General features: G+C 43.4%; 1 protein-coding gene across 3 annotated transcripts in view; it reads left to right on the top strand.

The window, feature by feature from the left end:
* The window catches only part of PAQR8 (progestin and adipoQ receptor family member 8), a 163,658-nt gene that overhangs the window by 56,752 nt on the left and 86,517 nt on the right, over positions 1-20,389 (top strand). For 2 of the 3 annotated variants that reach the window (XM_069236141.1, XM_069236140.1), the window contains exon 2: positions 13,428-13,537. The gene's annotated coding sequence lies outside the window, so the exon portion shown is untranslated. Of the gene's footprint in view, positions 1-12,780; positions 12,886-13,427; positions 13,538-20,389 lie in introns of those variants that run through there. The other variant, XM_069236142.1, reaches the window with a different exon arrangement.

The raw sequence follows: 20,389 nt of genomic DNA on the forward strand, positions 1-20,389 counted from the left end.
TGAGAAAAATAGAGTCATAGTAGAAAAAGAAAAACGTGAGTTCTGGAAGAGAAACATTGAGTTTTTGGGACATAGTATTTCTAGTGAGGGTATTAGTCTTAGACCAGGTTTTGTCAAGGCAGTGGTGGAGTATCCCAGTCCCAAAAACAATGGTGAATTACGTTCATTTATTGGGCTAGGCAAATTTTATGCCAGGTTTATCCCTATCTATGCCACGAAAATGAAAAGTTTGACTAACATGCTAAAAAATAAAGATTCATTTGTGTGCGACAAAAGCTGTCAAGCCACGTTTGACTTAGTTAACACAGAGATGACGAATGCTAATGCTTTGAGTGTCTTTTATCCACATTTAATGTGTACCATCGCTATAGATGCTAGTAAGTATGGTTTAGGAGCAGTTGTTGCGAGGTCACCAACAAATTGTAGTTTGTAATGAAGCTTTTATTACAAGTCTTCCTTCATAACACCAACACCTCTGTACATTTCCAGTGTCCGAATCAAAAACCCATATTCCATTTCCCATCAACATTCTCTTTCTCTTCCCTTCTATTCTATCACATACATTCTTTCTAAGAACAACTTCAGAGAGCATTCTACATGTAATACAACAGCAGTCTTGACTCAGAATACCTTGGAAGGAGGAGTTACTATCAGCTATGCTTCAAGGGCGCTTCGTGAGTCTGAGTTGAACTACTCTGTTATCTGAAAAGAGTTGTTGGCATGTTGCTGGGCAAGTGAAAAGTTCATAAGTTATGTGTTGAGAAGAAGGTTTGTTATACAAACAGATCACAAACCACCGGCTTACATATTGAGTGGAAACAAAGTTAAATACACCACACCATTGATTGCCTGCCTAATTACAAACATGGTACAGTATAATGTAGAGGTTAAGTACATACCTGGTTAAAAACAACATAAGGGCAGACTTACTGTTGAGATTACCAATCAGTGATCATGATATAATAGACCCAGAAGATGATAAAGAGAATTATTTCATAGCACTAATAGATGTGATTGAGAACAAAGCATGGAATGAGGTTGATTGGAAGAAAGCGGATGATGAAGATGTAGTGTTGGAGTAAAAGATTTCATTGTTATTGGTTGGCGAAAAAGAAAAAAACTTAGACTCTGAGAGTCAACCTTATTGCAAGGTTGCTTATGAACTTTCTATTGAAGCTTGGTGGTAATGAGGTGTGATAAATGTGTGCTGCCTTGTACCATCCGTAACATGTTGATCAACAGTACTCATGAAGGACATCTGGGTTGTACTATGACAAAGAGGAGGATTAGGGAACGCTACTGGTGATCATCCATAGGAAAAGAGGTAGATGCTGTCGTAAAAGGGTGTGTGATGTGTAGCAAGGCTGAAAAGGGTCTTAAAGTGGTTTTGCCTCCCTTACAAACTATTAACATAGTGGAGAGACCTTGGATGAAAGTTGGAATTGACATGGTGGTCCCATTCAGTTTTCTTCCTCACCATTTACTCTATTCCTTTGTTCTGATGGACTACTATAGCAAATGGCTTGAAGTCTGTTTTTTTCTACACCTTCTGCAAGTAATGCTGACAGATTTCTGAAAGATATTTTCATGAGGGAGGGTTGCCCAGAATCCTTCATTTCTGAAAATGGTGCACAATTTGTCAGTCATTAAATTTAAATGTTTTTGAAGCAATCAGGCGTGAAACATCTAAAGGGCTCACTCTAACATCCTCAAACTAATAGTTTGGTAGAGAGAATGAATAGGGTAGTAGGTAATTGTTTTAAATGGGGCAGAAATAGCAGTTATGACAAAGAGGAAGTGGTGACATTTATGTTATGGTTTTACCAGACAGCACCACATTCTCTCACAAAGGTATCGCCATTTGAATTACTAAGAGGTCGTAAATCCACCTCTATTCTATATCCAGCCTGGTTATCCAAATCAGTAAACAGAGAGAGCACAAGTTGTGTGGATAGAACAGTTATGTTGAATAGGGTGTTGCGTGGACAGTATTTAATGAAGAAAAAGTATGACTCATTAAGTCCTCCAAAAACTGTCTACTCATCCTGATGATGTGGTACGTGTGAAAAACAGTACTTTTATGAAAAAGAAGATGTTAATTATGATGATCCAATGACGGTGAAGAAAACATGTGGTAATGCGATGATGGTGGAGATTGGATATTGATGGAATATTGCCAAAGTAGTAAAAGTCCAGAAAAAGAACCCTATCCACACTGGGGATGAAGTGGAGTCTACTATCTGCCCTGTGAAGATGTCAATAGAGGTCCCAGCTGTAATAGGACTACATAGGTCTACACATGAAAAATGTGTACTGTGGAAGTGGAGATAAGACACAATAAATTTCCCACTGTACAGTCAACCTTACTTCTGTTTTGGTGACTTTGTATTATTGTATGCTTTGGACTGTTGTTTTTCCCCTCTAGAACATTTTCAAAAGGTTATAGTATTTATTCAGTTTATTATTTTGTTTATATTTGTTTTAAAAACTGAGATAATATGTCATGTTCTGTATTAGGTTTTATTAGTAGTACTTTGGGTTTGAATGTAGTAAACAGGTTCCACCTTTGACTCATACTGCAGGCGTTCCACTGGTGTCAGTTGGCAGCGTCTGGATGAGAGCTAAGAGGTGGCTCCTTGTGTTTACCTGCTCTGAGTTATTAATGACTCATTATGCATCGCTCTTCCTTCTTCACAACAAACTCTTTTCCAAAATGGGACACAGTGAAGAGGCTGACCCTACCCTTCATCCCACAATGCTGCTGAGCACTGAGAATGACTCAAGTAAATTGAACTAAATAACCATGCAGCAAATTAAGTCTGTGTGCACTTACAAGGACTGCCACCATATTTGTGCATCATTACTATTGTTATCAGAGATTTGGTGGAACTCTGTTTTACTTCTTTTTATGGTGCATACGCTCTTCGACTGAGTGGCCCGCTACCCTCTATACTAACACCTGCATGCATGGAGTATTGCTGGATAGCTGGGTAGAAAGAGCGGAGTTAAAGACAGCATGAGCCTTTTCGGGGTAGTACTCCCTATTGGACACCCAATGACGGAAACTGATTCTGCATTGTACCCATCCCCCCAGTGAAACTGGGGCTCAAAGTGAAGACTGACACCTTGATGCAACCAACTGTAGACACCTAGTGATGCAGTAGTAGTTTTGATGAGGAGTTGAAGTTTTAGTTCTCAAAGGGCTATTGTGTCCTGAGCAACAACACCCACCCAGCCTTAATCTCAACAAGCCAATCTGGCCAGTACAAGCCATTAGATAGTGCTGGAAATACAGTGTTTTAACTAGTGCTTTCACTGTCCTCATTGCCTTTAGCCAGTAAAAGGTGGTCTTAACACTGTCAGACGAGGACTGCTGGGCCTGGCCCTCCTAGGATCCTCACTCTGTGCTAGCACTGGTAGGGTCCTTACTGCATGCTTGACAGAATAAGAGCTTGTCATTGTGCCTGATACCTGATTACTGGTACTTACCTCACAATCACTCTTATTAAAAACAAACTACAGTATTTCCTGTGGGATGGTGGCTACTATTCTTGCAAGACTTCATGACAACAGCAGCACAGAGAGCACAATGTTGCACCCAGCTGACTGATTCATAGGTAGGACATCCTTAGGTTTGCAGGGTCGGCTGGTAGAGCTGCTTGTGGTACCTGACACAGGTATTCTTCTGTATCGCCTTGTACTGTACATGAGTTCCCCCACCACTGACCCCTGGATCATCTACGTCCCAAAAAATGGACCTTGGTGCTTTCAGTTTGAAAGTTAGCACTTTAATGCCCTAATAGCCAGCATCTTTGAGGTTTGGATATTTACTGTTTTAAATATTTTTGTAAATGTTCCGCCACCAGGGCTCAAACCCATTGATTTGCTCACCAGCTACACCCCGAGGCTAGGACAAAGGGGAGGGGTAGCTTAGCATAAAATAGGTGCATGTGTAGATTTCTTACTGGCACCATTGTTTGTTGGGATTCATTGCAATTGCGAAAGAACTGAGACCTGACAGATTCTGGAGATTGCAGAGAACTTACAGTTTCCTTCTCATAGACTAATATTTTCCATAGGCCTTCTTGTTATTTCTATTACATTACTTTGTGGTTACGTGTTCTAGGACTTAGCAGCGTGATGAGTGAAAAACCGTGAGAGAGACACGCAATATATATATTTTTAGCAAGCCTGCAGCTTTGAGCAGGTCTGCAGGCCCCTTTACGATATTTTTTAGGATCATAGTCCACTTAGATGGTTACTTAACTGAGTTGTCCGTCCTGAGATCTTTTGTTTAAATGTTATGGTCCTGAGCAGGCATAGGATGGAGGGAAACATGGATCAGAGATCTGCCGAGATAAACTTTGTTAATATCATCCAGTATCTGATTGTCATTGTGAGATGTCAAGAAGCTGTCATAGTATGAACCTTGTCAGGACCTGCAGTGATGGACTAAAATAAAGTTCCCTGTTGGTCAGTGCACTGTTCCAGTTCAGTTTGGGTGGCTTATTGAGTGGGCTGGGACACTAATAGGTGTTGAACATGACCCCTAGTAGTTTTGTCGTATGACAGTGTAAGGGTGCAAAGCAGTATAAAAGAGTTATGCTGTATGAGCTACAATCAACTGCTTGACAACTAAGTATATGATATTAGTATTAGTGTGGGCCAGGAGGGTTATATATGACCATAGAGTGGGCTATGAATAAGCCCGTTACTTCTGATTGAATGGCTTTCTTCTCTGGCTTTCTTGTGTATCTGTTTGATGCACCTGGTTCAATGGCTTTCCCCCTATTCTTCTTAAATAGATTTCATTGGAGGGAGTGTATCCTTCCACTACTGACATCAGGGAGCTATTTTTCTATCTGTGTTTTAGCACTCTATGGGAGCACGTGGATTCTCTCGCTCTCTCCTTGTCTGCTTGTAACCCATCCTGCTCGTCTGTTGACCTCCCCACCGTAATGCTTCATACTTCATCATGTTTTAAGGTCTGATAGCCAGTGGCGTAGCGTGGGTTGTCAGCACCCGGGGCAAAGCAAGTAATTTGCGCCCCCTAACCCGTGGATTTTAGCACTCGCGAGCGCGCCCCCCCCCCCCCCAGATGTTGCGGCCGGCCCCCCCTGCACCCCCCACGCTACGCCACTGCTGATAGCAGCCTTTCATTTAATAATCCTTGTCTGATTTGACTTTCTACCAATGTATCCTGTCTTGTATTATTTCAGTATTATTATTATTAATCTACTTTGGTTTCTGTCACTTTCCACAAGCGTGTATATTAAACTGCTCGTATTGTGTATATCTGTGAGTAATCGAAACCTCAAGCTTAGAAGGGACATAGCTACGTGTAGAACATTTGATTACAAATCCCAAGGTCCATTGTCAAAATCTATTCTTCTGAAGCTAAATATGTTTTACATTCGGGTGGCATCGTTTCATTAGTGTCTTGACAGAATGTCCCATCTCTCACTAACACAAACCTTTATTTCCTATGCACATGGAAAGCTTCCTGGACCGTAAGATGCGGGTTTAAGAGCGCCTGCTAAGGTACTGAAGTTTAAAGACCTAGTGGCTGTAGAATTATTAATTTCCTTTGTCACAGTGATAATATACCTGTTTCTGGAGTGCCAGTTGTTTCAACTCTTGTGAACTCCCCAATGGAACAACCAGAATACATTCTACACTAAATTCATTGTCATCTTATGTTTTTTAACTGCAGCAACAAGGTCATAGAATTTATCTCAGCCACTGGCAATCGCTCGGGCTGCATTCCAATCCATAATTTTTTTACCACCATGCTACCTCAGTTTGGACCAAGCCATATGCATATCAGCCTTGACCCAATGGGAACATTCCAGCCCGAACTGCCGGTCCAGGTCCTCCCTGAACCAGAACACAAACAACCCAGGACCGGTTTCGCCCTTGTTATGGGCTCATCAGCAAGGTGTTCCTTTGTTTCGGTGGCACAGTGAGCATGGGAACCATGTAGCATCTTTCAGCTTTATTTTAGATTCTTTCTTTCACAGAACATAGTTTTAAACAGTGATCCCTAGAGTTGGGAAGGGTACTCTGGAATTAACGTACTAGCAATTCTGGTTGTTTCCCTGCAAATTGTAAGAACATCAAGGTTTTAATTTTCATGGCATGAAAGAGTGCACTTAAATTAAATGAGAAACCACAGTGCACATGTTTAATTTCTGTAGAGTTTAAGTGAAGGAATGTAGCTGGCAAGTGTTCAGATGGCTTATGTGTGACATTCTTATGGTTTCAGTTGGCATATGACTGATATTCTACTGTCAAATGTGTGACACTTTGAGTGACACTCTCTGCAAGTAAATCAAAGCAATAACCATTATTTTGGTGCCTCTCTGTGAGTTTTATGTTCCTGCATCCTGACATATCACACAACAATGAACATACTGTACAAGTGAAACGAGCCAGACCTATTGATGTTGCTATTGATTTTTATCAATATCATATCCCTGAGCAATGACAATGATTTTGTTGAGAATAATTAGAGTTGAAAATGTGTAAATTCTGAGAATATTAGACTGCAAATTGAATAATACTAAGTCTGTGGAAGGAGCAGTGGCCTCGCTAGTGTCTCAATTCTTGTTCTCTGCTTGACACCCGTTTCACCTGCACTCTCTCGCTCTGTTAGGCACTTTAGACTCCTGTTCTTCTGACCTCACTGTGAAATCCTGTATCCTAATGTACCTTAAAAGAGGTGGCCACTTGGGTCCCTTGTTGAGGAGAAGGTATTGCAGATCTCCCAAATATTTAATTTTGGGAACATTGACTGGAGTGTGGGGACACAGTTTTTCGGTGAGCTCAGGCAGGTAGGTGAGGGATTACTGAGAGAGCTTTAATAATGCTAAATGTGTTCTTCATTCAGACAGACTGAAACACAGTATACTTAATGACCTGATCACCTCCTGGTCCCCAAGAGGGACAAAATAGGGAAGGTGGCATGCTGCTTCTGTGCAGAGTAGAACCTAACCAGAATCTTAAAAACCTAGCACTCTCTGCCCATAAATATTTCACCGCTGTAAGAAATGGTTAATTCAGAACTACTTATTCACAAAAACGCAAGTGTCCAAATTGCACACATGCCCTTTGAATCTACAGAAATGTCCTGCCTTAAACCCCCCTTTAGGCTGTTTTAGTTTTCCTTTGCCAGTCTGGACACTCATTAAAATACATTTTATGGGGACCCGGGATCACTATCTCCCTTTGACTTGAAACTTGCCGACAATGCTTTCGAAGGACCACCAGCTTTGTTGTCAGACACTGTTCGGCTGGCATACAAAATAATTAATTAAAGGCTTATTCTTTATTTTGGTGTCCACAGCATAAGTTAAAGAATCCCAGAGGCAGAGAGGCACGGCAGTGCACATCAATTAGCTGTTTTTATTACAGCATTGATCCCCAGAGTGGAGCAAGGAGCTCTGTATGCGTGACTGATGCGTTTTAGTGCCATGATGCGGACAACCAGCACTAAAAGGCGTTAGTATAACGACTCATGCGTGGTGCTGCTGTTTTACTTTTGCACAGTGCCTGGCAGCTACACACTGCTACGGTGGCACTCACTGCACTGTGTGTGTGTGTGTCACTGTGTGTGGGTGTGCAGACACACACTTTCTTTATTTCTTAATGTACTGTTCCAAAATAGCCAGCGGCCATCTTATAAAGCTAGGTTTATAATAAAATATAACGAAAAAGTAGACTGGCAGTCAACACCAGATCTATTGGCTTTGTCAATTCCTGCTTTGTTATATTTGGGGGGGGGCACTCCGAGATGGCCGCGATTGCGTGCACATATACTGTTGCCTATTTTTAAATATATGTGTATTTTAAAGAGGCTTTTCAAGGTGGCTTTGTCAATGCTTCTCCCCCACCCCATCTAAGGGTATCTATGCAGAGCTTAGAAATGGCAGAAGTGGAATATGAAGCGCCAAAATAACACGAGGTATTTTCACAAAGGTAAATTCTACCTTATTTTTATGACCGCATTTCCTTTTTTATGTGTGTCAGGAATTCTCAAATGGAGTCCTGACAGGCATATATGTATTTACTATGACAGATATCTCCACCACAAGTTGGGAGAAATCTACATTAGTAAATTCCAGTCAAGGAGTACAAAGTGGGTGTGGTTTGCCTTGCAAGTTTGTGATCGCCTGCAAACATGTTTTTTGTGAGCATTTTCAAACTCCTCTGCTTACACTTTCCGAACTGGAAATAGTCAGATATTTACCTCAGCCAAGAACTGGAGTAATTCCCTTTTCTGGGTGGAAAGAAAAACGGATCACCTCCAGATTTGGTGGGTGTGCAGGGGAAGGCCTTTTTCCACAGAGAAAAAATGTTTTCCCTGGGGAGAAAAAAAGTTCTTTGCACAGGAGGTTTCTCCCCCTCCATGAAGTTGAGGGCTGTGGAGAAGTTTGCACAGGACACTGAGAAGACTTCTGAAAAGGTGACATGGCATTCCCAGAAGTGTGCCTTGAAATCTATGCCTATTGCATCTTTCGAGGTATACATTTTGGAATGTTTGTGAATTTGAAAAAAAATTGAAAAGTATGCTCGGGGGAGGCGTAAAATCTCTGCTCATGCCTTTCTGTGTTTTTTGGGTGGGGGCTGTTAATAGGGAGCGGTATAATTATCACTGCTATGTAGGGCCTTAGGTCTGCACACAAACGTTGACTTCCTCACCTTTGCACTCTACACCTACTGCGCAGATTATCTGCACTAATTCTGCTAATTCTACGAAGCTCTTCAGCTGGTGGGGCTTGCTTCATAATTTCTCATGTCTCTGTCAACACGTTGAAAGTCTTTTTAGCAATAAGTCGTGGTACATCAGGTAAATATTTGCTTAACTAAAGGGCATAGCCACATTAGTTGTTTGAGGACCACAAAATCCAACTTCAACCATAGACAGAAAACCACGCAATTTTGGGCAAACCACGTAATCTCTTTGTGCCTCAAATTGTGTAATGTTGAAAACATGCATTACGAAACAACACAAATCAACTGCATACTCTCGCTTTGAAAAGCTTCAACCAGACCTCTGTTTTACAAACAGCAACTCATGTTTGGGATGCTTCTTCTGTGATGCACGTGTGATGAAGCAGAAAATGAAGGTTTTGATTTATTAACGCATAAACGTAGTGCTGAAATAATCATGTGTGATATTAACCGAACTAATAAAGATTGTACGGGGACAAAATGTGTCCTCAGAGTAGTTTGCCATCATTTATACGCGTGCTTTATATAATGTGGTGAATTAGAATTGCACTAATCCGACATAATCATAAACGTGTGCTACGATTTGCTTGTTTGAAATGTTTTAGCTTAGCATTACTTTAGCGGAGGCTTTGGCCTAGTTGCCTGGTCTCACGGTTTAGATGTTTGTATTTTTCCACTGTGCTATTAAACGTGTATTTCTGCTTGAAGCTGTATTTTTCCACAGAAACTGTTCACATGCTTATCTTAAAGTTAGTGCCAGCCGGCATATTTTCTCTTTAATTCAAGGTCGACTTGCAGGTGCGGACAATGGAGGCTCTGAGAGTAAGCTAATCGAGAGACAATGTTGCAAATTACGTACCCATCTCCAAGGATAATGTATGCTTAAGTAAAAGCTTGAGAACTGTCGTTTTTGATTGGTCAATTTGAAGCTAACCTATGAACCCACCAATGGAGACCCTACTGGACTTGAACTGTTGTCTATAAAACCCAGGTGCACGAGAGGAAAGCTCTCTATCTTCGGACATCCCGCCATTTTTTGACTTCGTAGCTACTATGGCCCACTTTGCTGCGACGCCATTTTGAGAGACTTTGATGCTTTCTCTAATCGAGAGAAATAGACTTTAATGATTCTTGCCCTAGAGACTTTAACTTTGATTTGCCCTTTGCATGAAGTAGTAGTCTTAACTTGCTGCCGTGAGGCAATTGCCCCGTTCACCCCTGCCCCTTTGTCCCGTCCCATGCTGATCGAGAAACGGTACCTGTGAGACGAAGACTTCATTGATTGCTGATCGGAATTGGTAATTATGAAAGGAAATTGTAAAATTGCATTGTGTTTCTTTTAGGTAACCAACTGCTGATTTTGATAAGGACCCTAGCTAGGAGTTTTCCAAATTGATGTTGCCAAATTGTTTTGCATGAAGTCCCACATGCTGATGCTAATTTGAGGTTAGACGAGGATTCCATATGTCGCACGATGCAATTTGAGATCTTGTTATGCTGACTAAATGTACGCAATTAGTTCATTACAGATTATAGTCTTAGTGTTTTGCATTGCTATTATCGAATGCCTTGTGATTCAAATGCTTCATAGATTACACTTGTTTCGACGTTATGGACAGCTATTAATGTTCATATATGTCTATCATTTGGTGTTGAGACACATCTATATTGTGCTAGCTTTGTTAATATAGGGAAATAAATTCACTAACTTTGCAATAAACTGGTGTGGTTATTCCTGGCTGAAAGGTCAGGGTTTGTCGAAATGTATTCTGGATTAATTGTTAAGTGTTATGTTGTTCAAGGTGTTGCTTATGTTCGTTATTGATTATCGATAAAAGGTGATCGATCGATTAAGAGTACAGAGAGTTCCCACTAAGTCAAAAGATTCATCGGCCTAAAGAGCGTCCAAACGTAGGTAAATTTGTTACCACGTTCCGCTCTATCACGTGCTCCTTGGATCACATACCCAAGATGAACAGCACAGGGGATGCCTGTATTTTATTGAGTTACCAGTGGACGGGGGATGGAGGGTGATTTTACTTTATACCTCGTCCACTAGCTGCACAGTAAAATACAGACAGAATTGGGGTGGATTGGTTTCCTAATACCAGTGGGGCCGGTGCCACTGCACCTTCTGCACTGTTATTGAGTATGCCCCTGACAAGGGCCCATTGCCATAGCACACTACTGTGTGGCCCCAGGCTTTGCAACCATGGTTGTGAGGCCCAGGAGAAGGAAACACTCTTCTAGCGCTGTGAGGTACACGGAGGATAGAGGTCTCCTTCATTGGGCCTCGTTGCCATGATCCAGGGCTGCAAGGCCCAAGGGAGGGGTCATTCTCCTAGGCCTCACGGCCATGATCTAGTGCTGCAGTTCCCAGGGGATGGGGTCCTACTCCCCTGCGCCTCGCCGCTTTGATTTAGTGTTGCGAGGCTTAGGTAAAGGAGTCTCCTTCCCTGTGCTTCACCAACATGACCAACACAACGAGGCCTAGAGGAGAGTAATACTATTCCCTGGCCCTCTCAGCCTTGATCTAATGGTGCAGGGCCCAGGGGAGGTGGCCACACTCCCTTTGGCCTCACAGCTCTGGCTCTGTGAGACCCAAAGACAAGTTTGCAAGGACCCAGGGGGGTGGCTTCCTCCTCTGGGCTTCACAGCCATTGTCTAGCAGTGGGCGGCTAAAGGAAGGGAGGGAGCTCCATTACCTTGAGTTTTGCAGCTAGGGGCTATAACTTTGAGGCCCATGGGCTAATGCTTTGAAGGTCATGGGATGAGAGCCTCCTTCCCTGCATCTCATACCTATGACCCAGAGCTGTGGGGCCTAAGGCAGGCACCGTGGCCTGGGGAAAGGGATTCCACTGCCCACAGTCCTCACAGCCAGGGTCTAGTGATGAGGCCCAGGGAGGGACCGGGGCAGGCACTATCAAGCCCAGAGAAGGGGTCTTTATTTTTCTCTTCCTCTGCTGTGCTTTTCAGGTTTGACCCAAAACTGTGTAGCCCACGGGAGAGAGTATTTTTTCCCCTGTGTCTAGCAGCCATGGTCCAGTGCTGTGAAGCACAGCGGAGTGAACCTTTTTCTGCCTGTCCCTCTGCTGGGCTTTAAGGGTCAGGGGTGGGGGGATGCCCCCCCAGACACCCCTGGGCCTCGCAGCTATGACCCAACTGAGCGAGAGAGAGAGGTGTAATTAATGGCACATTTGTGCAGGTCCTATGGTGACAAGGTAAGCACAGGGCCCCAAGCACCAGCACACACAAGGATGCCTAGGGCCCTCCCTGGCTACAATCTTTTCCCACAATAGTGATTTCCCTTGAAACTGACTATAAGAATAATGATTATCATTATAGACAATGTTTGGTGTCAAACTTACTTAAAAAGTGTTGTAAACAACAAATGTTACTATTACCCAATTTAATGCATGGTACTCAATGTGCTTTGACTTCAACTTGTGACTTGCAAACGTCAGCAGCAGTTGTTTAATTCACTGGCCCACATGCCGGTGCTAAATTTTACATTCGCATTATAAGAATCTTTAATAAGGATCTGCTGCCATGCCTTTCTGCTCAGGCTCTCATCTCCAGAAATGTTTGTGCTGAGCTGGACCTGCAGCACTCATGCCAAGGATGGGGCATGGAGGACTTCTGGGCCGGGGGCAACTGGGTTCTCTTTGCTTTCTGCCTGAGGTGTAACCCGAGGAATCTAGTACTTAGCACCGTGTTAACGTCTCAGGAGTCTCGCGGCTGAGGTTCTGTTTGCTACTGAACTTTACATTTCTAGATAACCTTCCTTTTTTTTCTTGCCTTGATCCTTCGTGGTTCTGTGGCCTTGTCTAGAGGACCCTGTTTGCTGCACATTTCTGTGGCTTCCGTGATTAGTTTTAAACTCAGGGTTTTAACTTGTTTGAGTGGCTGCTTGCAACATTACTTTTTCTTCTAACTCCGCGTGTCTTCCTTAGCGCAGGCAAAAACATGTTTGGTCTCCTTAGAAACATGACATCATGATGCAGCCAGAGTCCGCTTCCACTCTCAGAGCCCAGCTATCTGCCCATCACTTGTAGCCTCGGTCTTAGCCATCGAGCCGCCACCGCGTTCTGCCGCCTTCTTCGTCGCCCACGACTTCTATTTTCCATGATAATGAAGCCATCGTCATTTAAGGTCTGGCTACAGGCAGCTTTAGTTATATTGGCAGACCTGTTGTTACTTTTCTAAGATGTGTATTTCTCTCTCAGCACATGCTGTGGCTTTCAGGTTTATAATTTGCCTCCCAGGGAGGGCTTCCACTGCAGGGCATGAGGAGCATTGTTGTCCAGAGAAGCACCAGTTGACACGGAGTACTTGGTGAACAGAAAAGCCATTGTGATAAAATGCTTTCCCCACTTAAAGCAACGCAGCTTGCATTTCAGTATGAGCCCATCTTGGATTACTAAAACTCGTGAAATAAATGTACCAATATTAGATATGTTTTTTTTTTAATTTAAATTAGTTTCTGTAGCTTTTATAAAAGCCATTTAAAAAAAAAAAAACTTAGAATTTCTGAAGTGAAATAAACAAGTCCCGCTTTGCATGAGATTGGTCAAACAAAAGTTTGCTAGAACACTTCATTCTCAAACGTCACGCTGATAATTGTGAGTTTCAATGTTATTTTTCAAGGCTATTGCCCTAGTAAGACATACGTCTCTTTTTTTGTATTTTTGCAGACAGATTATTGAAAAACAAGTGGATTTGTTTCTTCTTTGAAGCCCAAACGGTACATCCCATTGTTCTGGTGGATTTTGTATGCTGGCCTCGCACACGCAGGCCCCAGAAGGTGAGATCACCTATTTCTTATTTCTCTTGTGCTCTCGTGATAGTATAGCAGGTCGAATACAAGAAAGATGTACAGTGGTTCACAAGTGATACTAATGCTGATGTAAACTTCTGAAGTAGAGAATATATTTACTCATCTAATTGATTATCTGTATGTGTGTGTCATAATAGCAGGTTTTAATATTGTGCTACCAAACTGCCATAGCAAATTGTTGACAGCCAAAATATCAAGAACATACGTGTATATAGGTAAATATAGATTCAATAATCTTGAACCCACATGTGCGTACCTGACGAAGTTGTCAAGGTACACACCTGTGGTCTCAGTATAGTAAACAAATACGTTGTCAATATTTTTGAAACTGTATTTTGGTAGAAAGACATTTAAAACTCGAAATGCTGGTACCAATCATCATGTGTTTAATCATTTTAGTATTAAGATGGAATTCACTTCAATTACAAATATTATCTGTATGTACAATAATTTGTTTTCATTTATACCGAAAACGGTCAATATACCACTAAGTAACATGAAACTACATTAATTGTATTTAATTCCTACAGTTGAAGGTTAATTATGCATCTCAATATTGTGGTGTACTTTCTGTATGCTAGTGGCCGTCAACAGCTGCCATCTTGTCTCCCCTTGGCCGGCTCGCTGAAGGATGCACTAGTGTGGTGCCCTTGCGCTATTGTCCTTCCTCTTTGCCTATGGCTCTTGACAGCTGCAGGCTTGTATCCCTATGCCGGGGTCTCTATGCAACAGAGAAGAGTCCGTGTAGCAGACAGCGACTGTTGTCATTGGCAACATACACCTTGGGTGATTGAGTGGGGTGGCCGGACTTCAGTTTGTAGAAACGTTTAGCATGAGAGGGCCCCGGGGCAGAGCGGTAATGCAACACCCAAAATTAGGCATTTCAAGTCTGTAAATCTAAATGCATGGCCATGCCAGCTCTGTACTCCCATTCTACCTACCCTTCTCCCATTCCGCCTGCTGTTCTGTTGCATGTTCTGCTGTCTGCTTTGCTGCTGGTTGCCTTCTCCCTCTAATCTCATGCTGCTTGTGACTGCCTGCTCACCAGCTTCTTTCTCTCATTTGCTTTTTTAATTCTGCTACATTCCCCTGCTCGCCTCTCTTTTTCTACTGCCTGCTTTCGTGCAGTTATTTCTCTTTACTCCTAATACTCGATTTTCCTAATAACTTCTCTCCAAGACTACCCTTCTCTCTCTTGCTTTCTTCACCTACTGTGTGCTTCTCTCTTTGTCTGCTCTCCATGCTCCTACCCCCTGCTCCTCAGTCACCTCTTCTCTCACCTCTTCTTGCTGTGGGCGGCCCATTTGCAATCCCTCTTAGTCTCTGCAGCTTGTTCTCCGTCCTCCTTCCACCCATATCCTATCTGCTGGGTGTCAGTGGTGTGACACGCAGGAGAGGTGCACATCCCTCCACAGTGAGGACAGCACCGACTACTGCTTAGGATAGTCAGTGGTGTGACACGCAGGAGAGGTGCACATCCCTCCACAGTGAGGACAGCACCGACTACTGCTTAGGATAGTCAGTGGTGTGACACGCAGGAGAGGTGCACATCCCTCCACAGTGAGGACAGCACCGACTACTGCTTAGGATAGTCAGTGGTGTGACACGCAGGAGAGGTGCACATCCCTCCACAGTGAGGACAGCACCGACTACTGCTTAGGATAGTCAGTGGTGTGACACACAGGAGGGGCGCACGTCTTTCTGCAGGGGGGACAGCACCGGCTCCTGCTTAGGATAGTCAGTGGTGTGACACGCAGGAGAGGTGCACATCCCTCCACAGTGAGGACAGCACCGACTACTGCTTAGGATAGTCAGTGGTGTGACACGCAGGAGAGGTGCACATCCCTCCACAGTGAGGACAGCACCGACTACTGCTTAGGATAGTCAGTGGTGTGACACGCAGGAGAGGTGCACATCCCTCCACAGTGAGGACAGCACCGACTACTGCTTAGGATAGTCAGTGGTGTGACACACAGGAGGGGCGCACGTCTTTCTGCAGGGGGGACAGCACCGGCTCCTGCTTAGGATAGTCAGTGGTGTGACACGCAGGCAGGAGAGGTGCACATCCCTCCACAGTGAGGACAGCACCGACTACTGCTTAGGATAGTCAGTGGTGTGACACGCAGGAGAGGTGCACATCCCTCCACAGTGAGGACAGCACCGACTACTGCTTAGGATAGTCAGTGGTGTGACACGCAGGAGAGGTGCACATCCCTCCACAGTGAGGACAGCACCGACTACTGCTTAGGATAGTCAGTGGTGTGACACGCAGGAGAGGTGCACATCCCTCCACAGTGAGGACAGCACCGACTACTGCTTAGGATAGTCAGTGGTGTGACACGCAGGAGGGGCGCACGTCTTTCTGCAGGGGGGACAGCACCGGCTCCTGCTTAGGAAAGTCAGTGGTGTGGCACACAGGAGGGCGCACATCTCTCCACAGTGAGGACAGCACCAACTACTGCTTAGGATAGTCAGTGGTGTGGCACACAGGAGAGGTGCACATCCCTCCACAGTGAGGACAGCACCGACTACTGCTTAGGATAGTCAGTGGTGTGACACGCAGGAGAGGTGCACATCCCTCCACAGTGAGGACAGCACCGACTACTGCTTAGGAAAGTCAGTGGTGTGACACGCAGGAGAGGTGCACATCCCTCCACAGTGAGGACAGCACCGACTACTGCTTAGGATAGTCAGTGGTGTGACACGCAGGAGGGGCGCACGTCTTTCTGCAGGGGGGACAGCACCGGCTCCTGCTTAGGATAGTCAGTGGTGTGGCACACAGGAGGGCGCACATCTCTCCACAGTGAGGACAGCACCAACTACTGCTTAGGATAGTCAGTGGTGTGGCACACAGGAGAGGTGTACCTCCCTCCGCAGTGAGGACAGCACTGGCTCCTGAACAGGGCAGTCAGTTGTTTAGTTGTGTGACACACAGGAGAGGTGCACATCCCTCCACAGTGAGGACAGCACCGACTACTGCTTAGGAAAGTCAGTGGTGTGACACGCAGGAGAGGTGCACATCCCTCCACAGTGAGGACAGCACCGACTACTGCTTAGGATAGTCAGTGGTGTGACACGCAGGAGAGGTGCACGTCTTTCTGCAGGGGGGACAGCACCGACTACTGCTTAGGATAGTCAGTGGTGTGGCACACAGGAGGGCGCACATCTCTCCACAGTGAGGACAGCACCAACTACTGCTTAGGATAGTCAGTGGTGTGGCACACAGGAGAGGTGTACCTCCCTCCGCAGTGAGGACAGCACCGGCTCCTGAACAGGGCAGTCAGTTGTTTAGTTGTGTGACACACAGGAGAGGTGCACATCCCTCCACAGTGAGGACATCACCGACTCCTGCTCAGAACATAGTGTGATCCTCGATGAGCAGAGCAGGGCAGATTCTGGGCCGGCTTTCAACACCCCCCCCCCCCACGACCCCCAGTGAGAGGCATTGCAAAAAAGCATATTTCAGGTCTAACAGTGACAGTAACAGCGCAAACAGGCACGTATATGAATGCAGATGTTTGGCAAATGTATTATGATAGCTGTCGATTACCGTCATGAAATCGGTTGCCACCACCCCCAAAGGACCGTGAAAGTATTATTTTGGCAGAGAATATGTTTCTTTAAAAAGCTTCATATCTACTAAGCTCGGGAAAACCAAATATTTTGAAAACAGACTGAGTCAAAAGTACTGGCAACACAATTCAATCAAGATTTGGAATTCTATCGAAGTCCAGATACGGAGATCAAGAATAAAATAAATAGTGAAAGCATTTAAAAAATCTAAAAACTTTTTGGCAAATTATTTCATTTACAGGGCAAAATATCGGGCTTCCGCTGCTGTTCGGGTATTATATTTTAAAAACAACTTCCTGAGGTTGCAATGACAGTGAACGTCCAGCGCAGGACAGACAAGTAATACATGATTAAAATCCAGTATAGTGGCATTACAAGAATTACAAAATGTACTTTTAGGCAGGGAATTATACCAATTTGCGGTTAGTACATTGAAGGAATCAAGTTCACACCTAGCAGTGTCCGAAAACGACGAATTCCATGCTCGCGGCTCCACGCCAAAAATACTCCTGTGCTTCTCGTAAATGGCAAGAAGTAGTTATTGCGTCACATTTCCTTTTAGATTCACAGTATTTTAAGTAAAGACTTTGACTTACGGTACTGGGAGAACGTTTTAAAAAACTTTTAAATCAAGCACTGGCAAAGCCAGCAGGTCTGGTTTTTATGTGCTGGTATGCACATTCAAGTACACATTTGCATACTTGTGCTTGCATGCATTAGCACATCAAAAGCTCGCCTATTTAAATGTCAGTCTTGTGTTTGTTGTCTCCTTGTGCTTTTATGTTATTTTTGAGTTGTTGCGTTAAGTCCATCTACCATTAGGGGACTGCTACTAGTCACTTTGGGCCTGATTCACAAAGGTAAACTTAGACCAAAAGTCTAACTTTAGACCAAAAGTGTAAACTTAGACCAAACATCTAAATTTACTGCTAGTAAAGTTAGACTTGTGGTCCAAGTTTACACTTTTGGTCTAAACTTAGACCAAAAGTGTAAAGTTAGAGTAAACTATGAGTACTATGAGTAAAGTTAGACTTTTGGTCTAAGTTTAGACTTTTAGTCTAAACTTAGACTCAGACCAAAAGTCTAACTTTACTACACGTAAAGTTAGACTTTAGGTCTGAACTTAAACTTTTGGTCTAACTTTAGTCTTTTAGTTTAAGTTTAGTCTTTTGGTCTAAGTTTAGTCTTTTGGTCTAAGTTTACCTTTGTGAATCGGGCCCTTTGTCTTTTGCAAATAGTTCACATGGTTCACTGCTGCATTCTTTACATTTTGTACGATCGTCAGACCCAGTCACAGATTTATTCAATTCTCAGTTGTCTCCATTGAGATAATCAAAGTTAATCAAGCTGGAAAGTTGTCTGAGCCTCCTTCCACTCAGAGGGCCAGGTAATTTCCACTGCACTATTGCATGTTGTGTTCTGGCCTGCCCCCCACTTGTCTGTCTGTGGAATCCAGGATAAACCACTGTCCTGTTCTGTTTCTCCAGTGTTAAACCACAGTGCGTACCTACTTTCTCCTTGCCTCTTTATTTATTTTTCAGCTTTAAATAGTACAAACGTAGTCTAAATAGATGTCAGAGCGATTTCATTTAGACCAAGAATTCAAAATGGATAGCTAATCTGTGAGTGTAGAAGAAGCCGAAACGTATAACAGACAAGAAGCTTATGAGAGTAGTACGCATGCAGAGAGATGCTTAAATTCAAGGATGTTATCTGGGCATAATTTTACAAACTAGACTTCAGAGCATTTTCTTGTAGCATCCTCCTGTTCTAATGCAGTACTAATAACTCATGCTTGTCCAGCCATGAACTTCATTAGTGTATCTGTCTTTGTGCAAGTCAGAGATCTGCCTCCCTGAGCGGTCTTTGTGACTTGGGCATTTACCAACCGTATGCCAATTAGCATAACACAAAATACCAAGGCTCCCGGCAGACTATGGCAAGGGACCTCTGAGATTTGTCGCGTAACTGCGTAACTTTAAGCTTTCCACCTAAAACCATGGCTCCCACAAAATGTTTCTTTCAATGATAGTGAGTTTCTCACTAGCTGGCGTTGTCCTGACAGATTGCCAAGCTGTAGGTCTCATAAAGTGATGCCTCTTTGCACTCTATGAGCTGCAGAGAAGCAAGCTAAGCCCCTGATGGTGACATGGGTATCATGAACGCTGTAGAGCCTTGTAAGAAATTGGGTTATTGGTCAGGAGCAACCACCACAATCCTTTTCAGGATGAACCACAAAAAGTCACTAAGTTAACTTGTGCTTAAACCTCTGGTAGCTTAGCTCAAAAATAGTCAGGCTTAATTTAGAAGCACTGTATAGAATATTCATGCAGCACACATATAGTAATTAGCTCAAAAATAGTCAGGCTTAATTTAGAAGCACTGTGTAGAATATTTCTGCAGCACGCATACAGTAATAAACTGAAAAGAAAACACAAGACAAACCCCACACCAATTTAGAAAAACAGAGTAAAATCGAAAAAATAAAATGACACTGAAACTAATAAAATCCAAACAGAAGGACTGGAATTATATACTTATAAAGTTTTTAGTGAAACATTGCGCCCAAAGGATCAACGCACCAGACTGCTGGTATCTGGACAGCGAGACCGGGGCAAAGTTAAGGCCAACCGCAATGAAGCACGGTTCACCTTCACAAGGTGGATTGTGCCCGGCCTCGGCTTAACTTTGGATTTAAAAGAAATTTCAAAGAAAAGTTCCTCAGAAGATGGAGTTGAGCGGGGCGTGGCAGCCCAGAGGAGTTGTCCTCATCTGGGAGCCGCTGGATAGAGTCACGGTGAAGATTTCTACTTTCAGGCTTTATAAAAAATTGGTCCGTATGGGGGAAGTATAAGCCTTGACTCCCACAGCAAAAAGAAAACCTCTTTCTCAAACAGGTAAGGTCTGTGTACAATTGATTTCACTAGAGTAATAATTCTTTATTCATTTTTGAAGAACAAAATTATTCATAAACCAATATAGTAATACCAATTAGAACATCAATAAAAACAGTAAAAAACAAAAGAACCTGGTATACGGTGCTCCTAAGATGGCGGTGCAGTGAAAAGTGAGTAAGTGACTTCAAGTGCACCAGTGATATTTACTAATATTTACACACAATAACATGTGGCTGTCAGAGTTTATAGTGATTCCATATTATAACTCCCAGAATCTGGAATGTCATAAATCCTCTATAATATTTTTAGGAACAGTCCACATTTAATTCTGTGTCGACGTTTCAACCCT

This window comes from Pleurodeles waltl, chromosome 5, assembly GCF_031143425.1.
Source record: "Pleurodeles waltl isolate 20211129_DDA chromosome 5, aPleWal1.hap1.20221129, whole genome shotgun sequence".
NCBI classification, from domain to species: Eukaryota; Metazoa; Chordata; class Amphibia; order Caudata; family Salamandridae; genus Pleurodeles; species Pleurodeles waltl.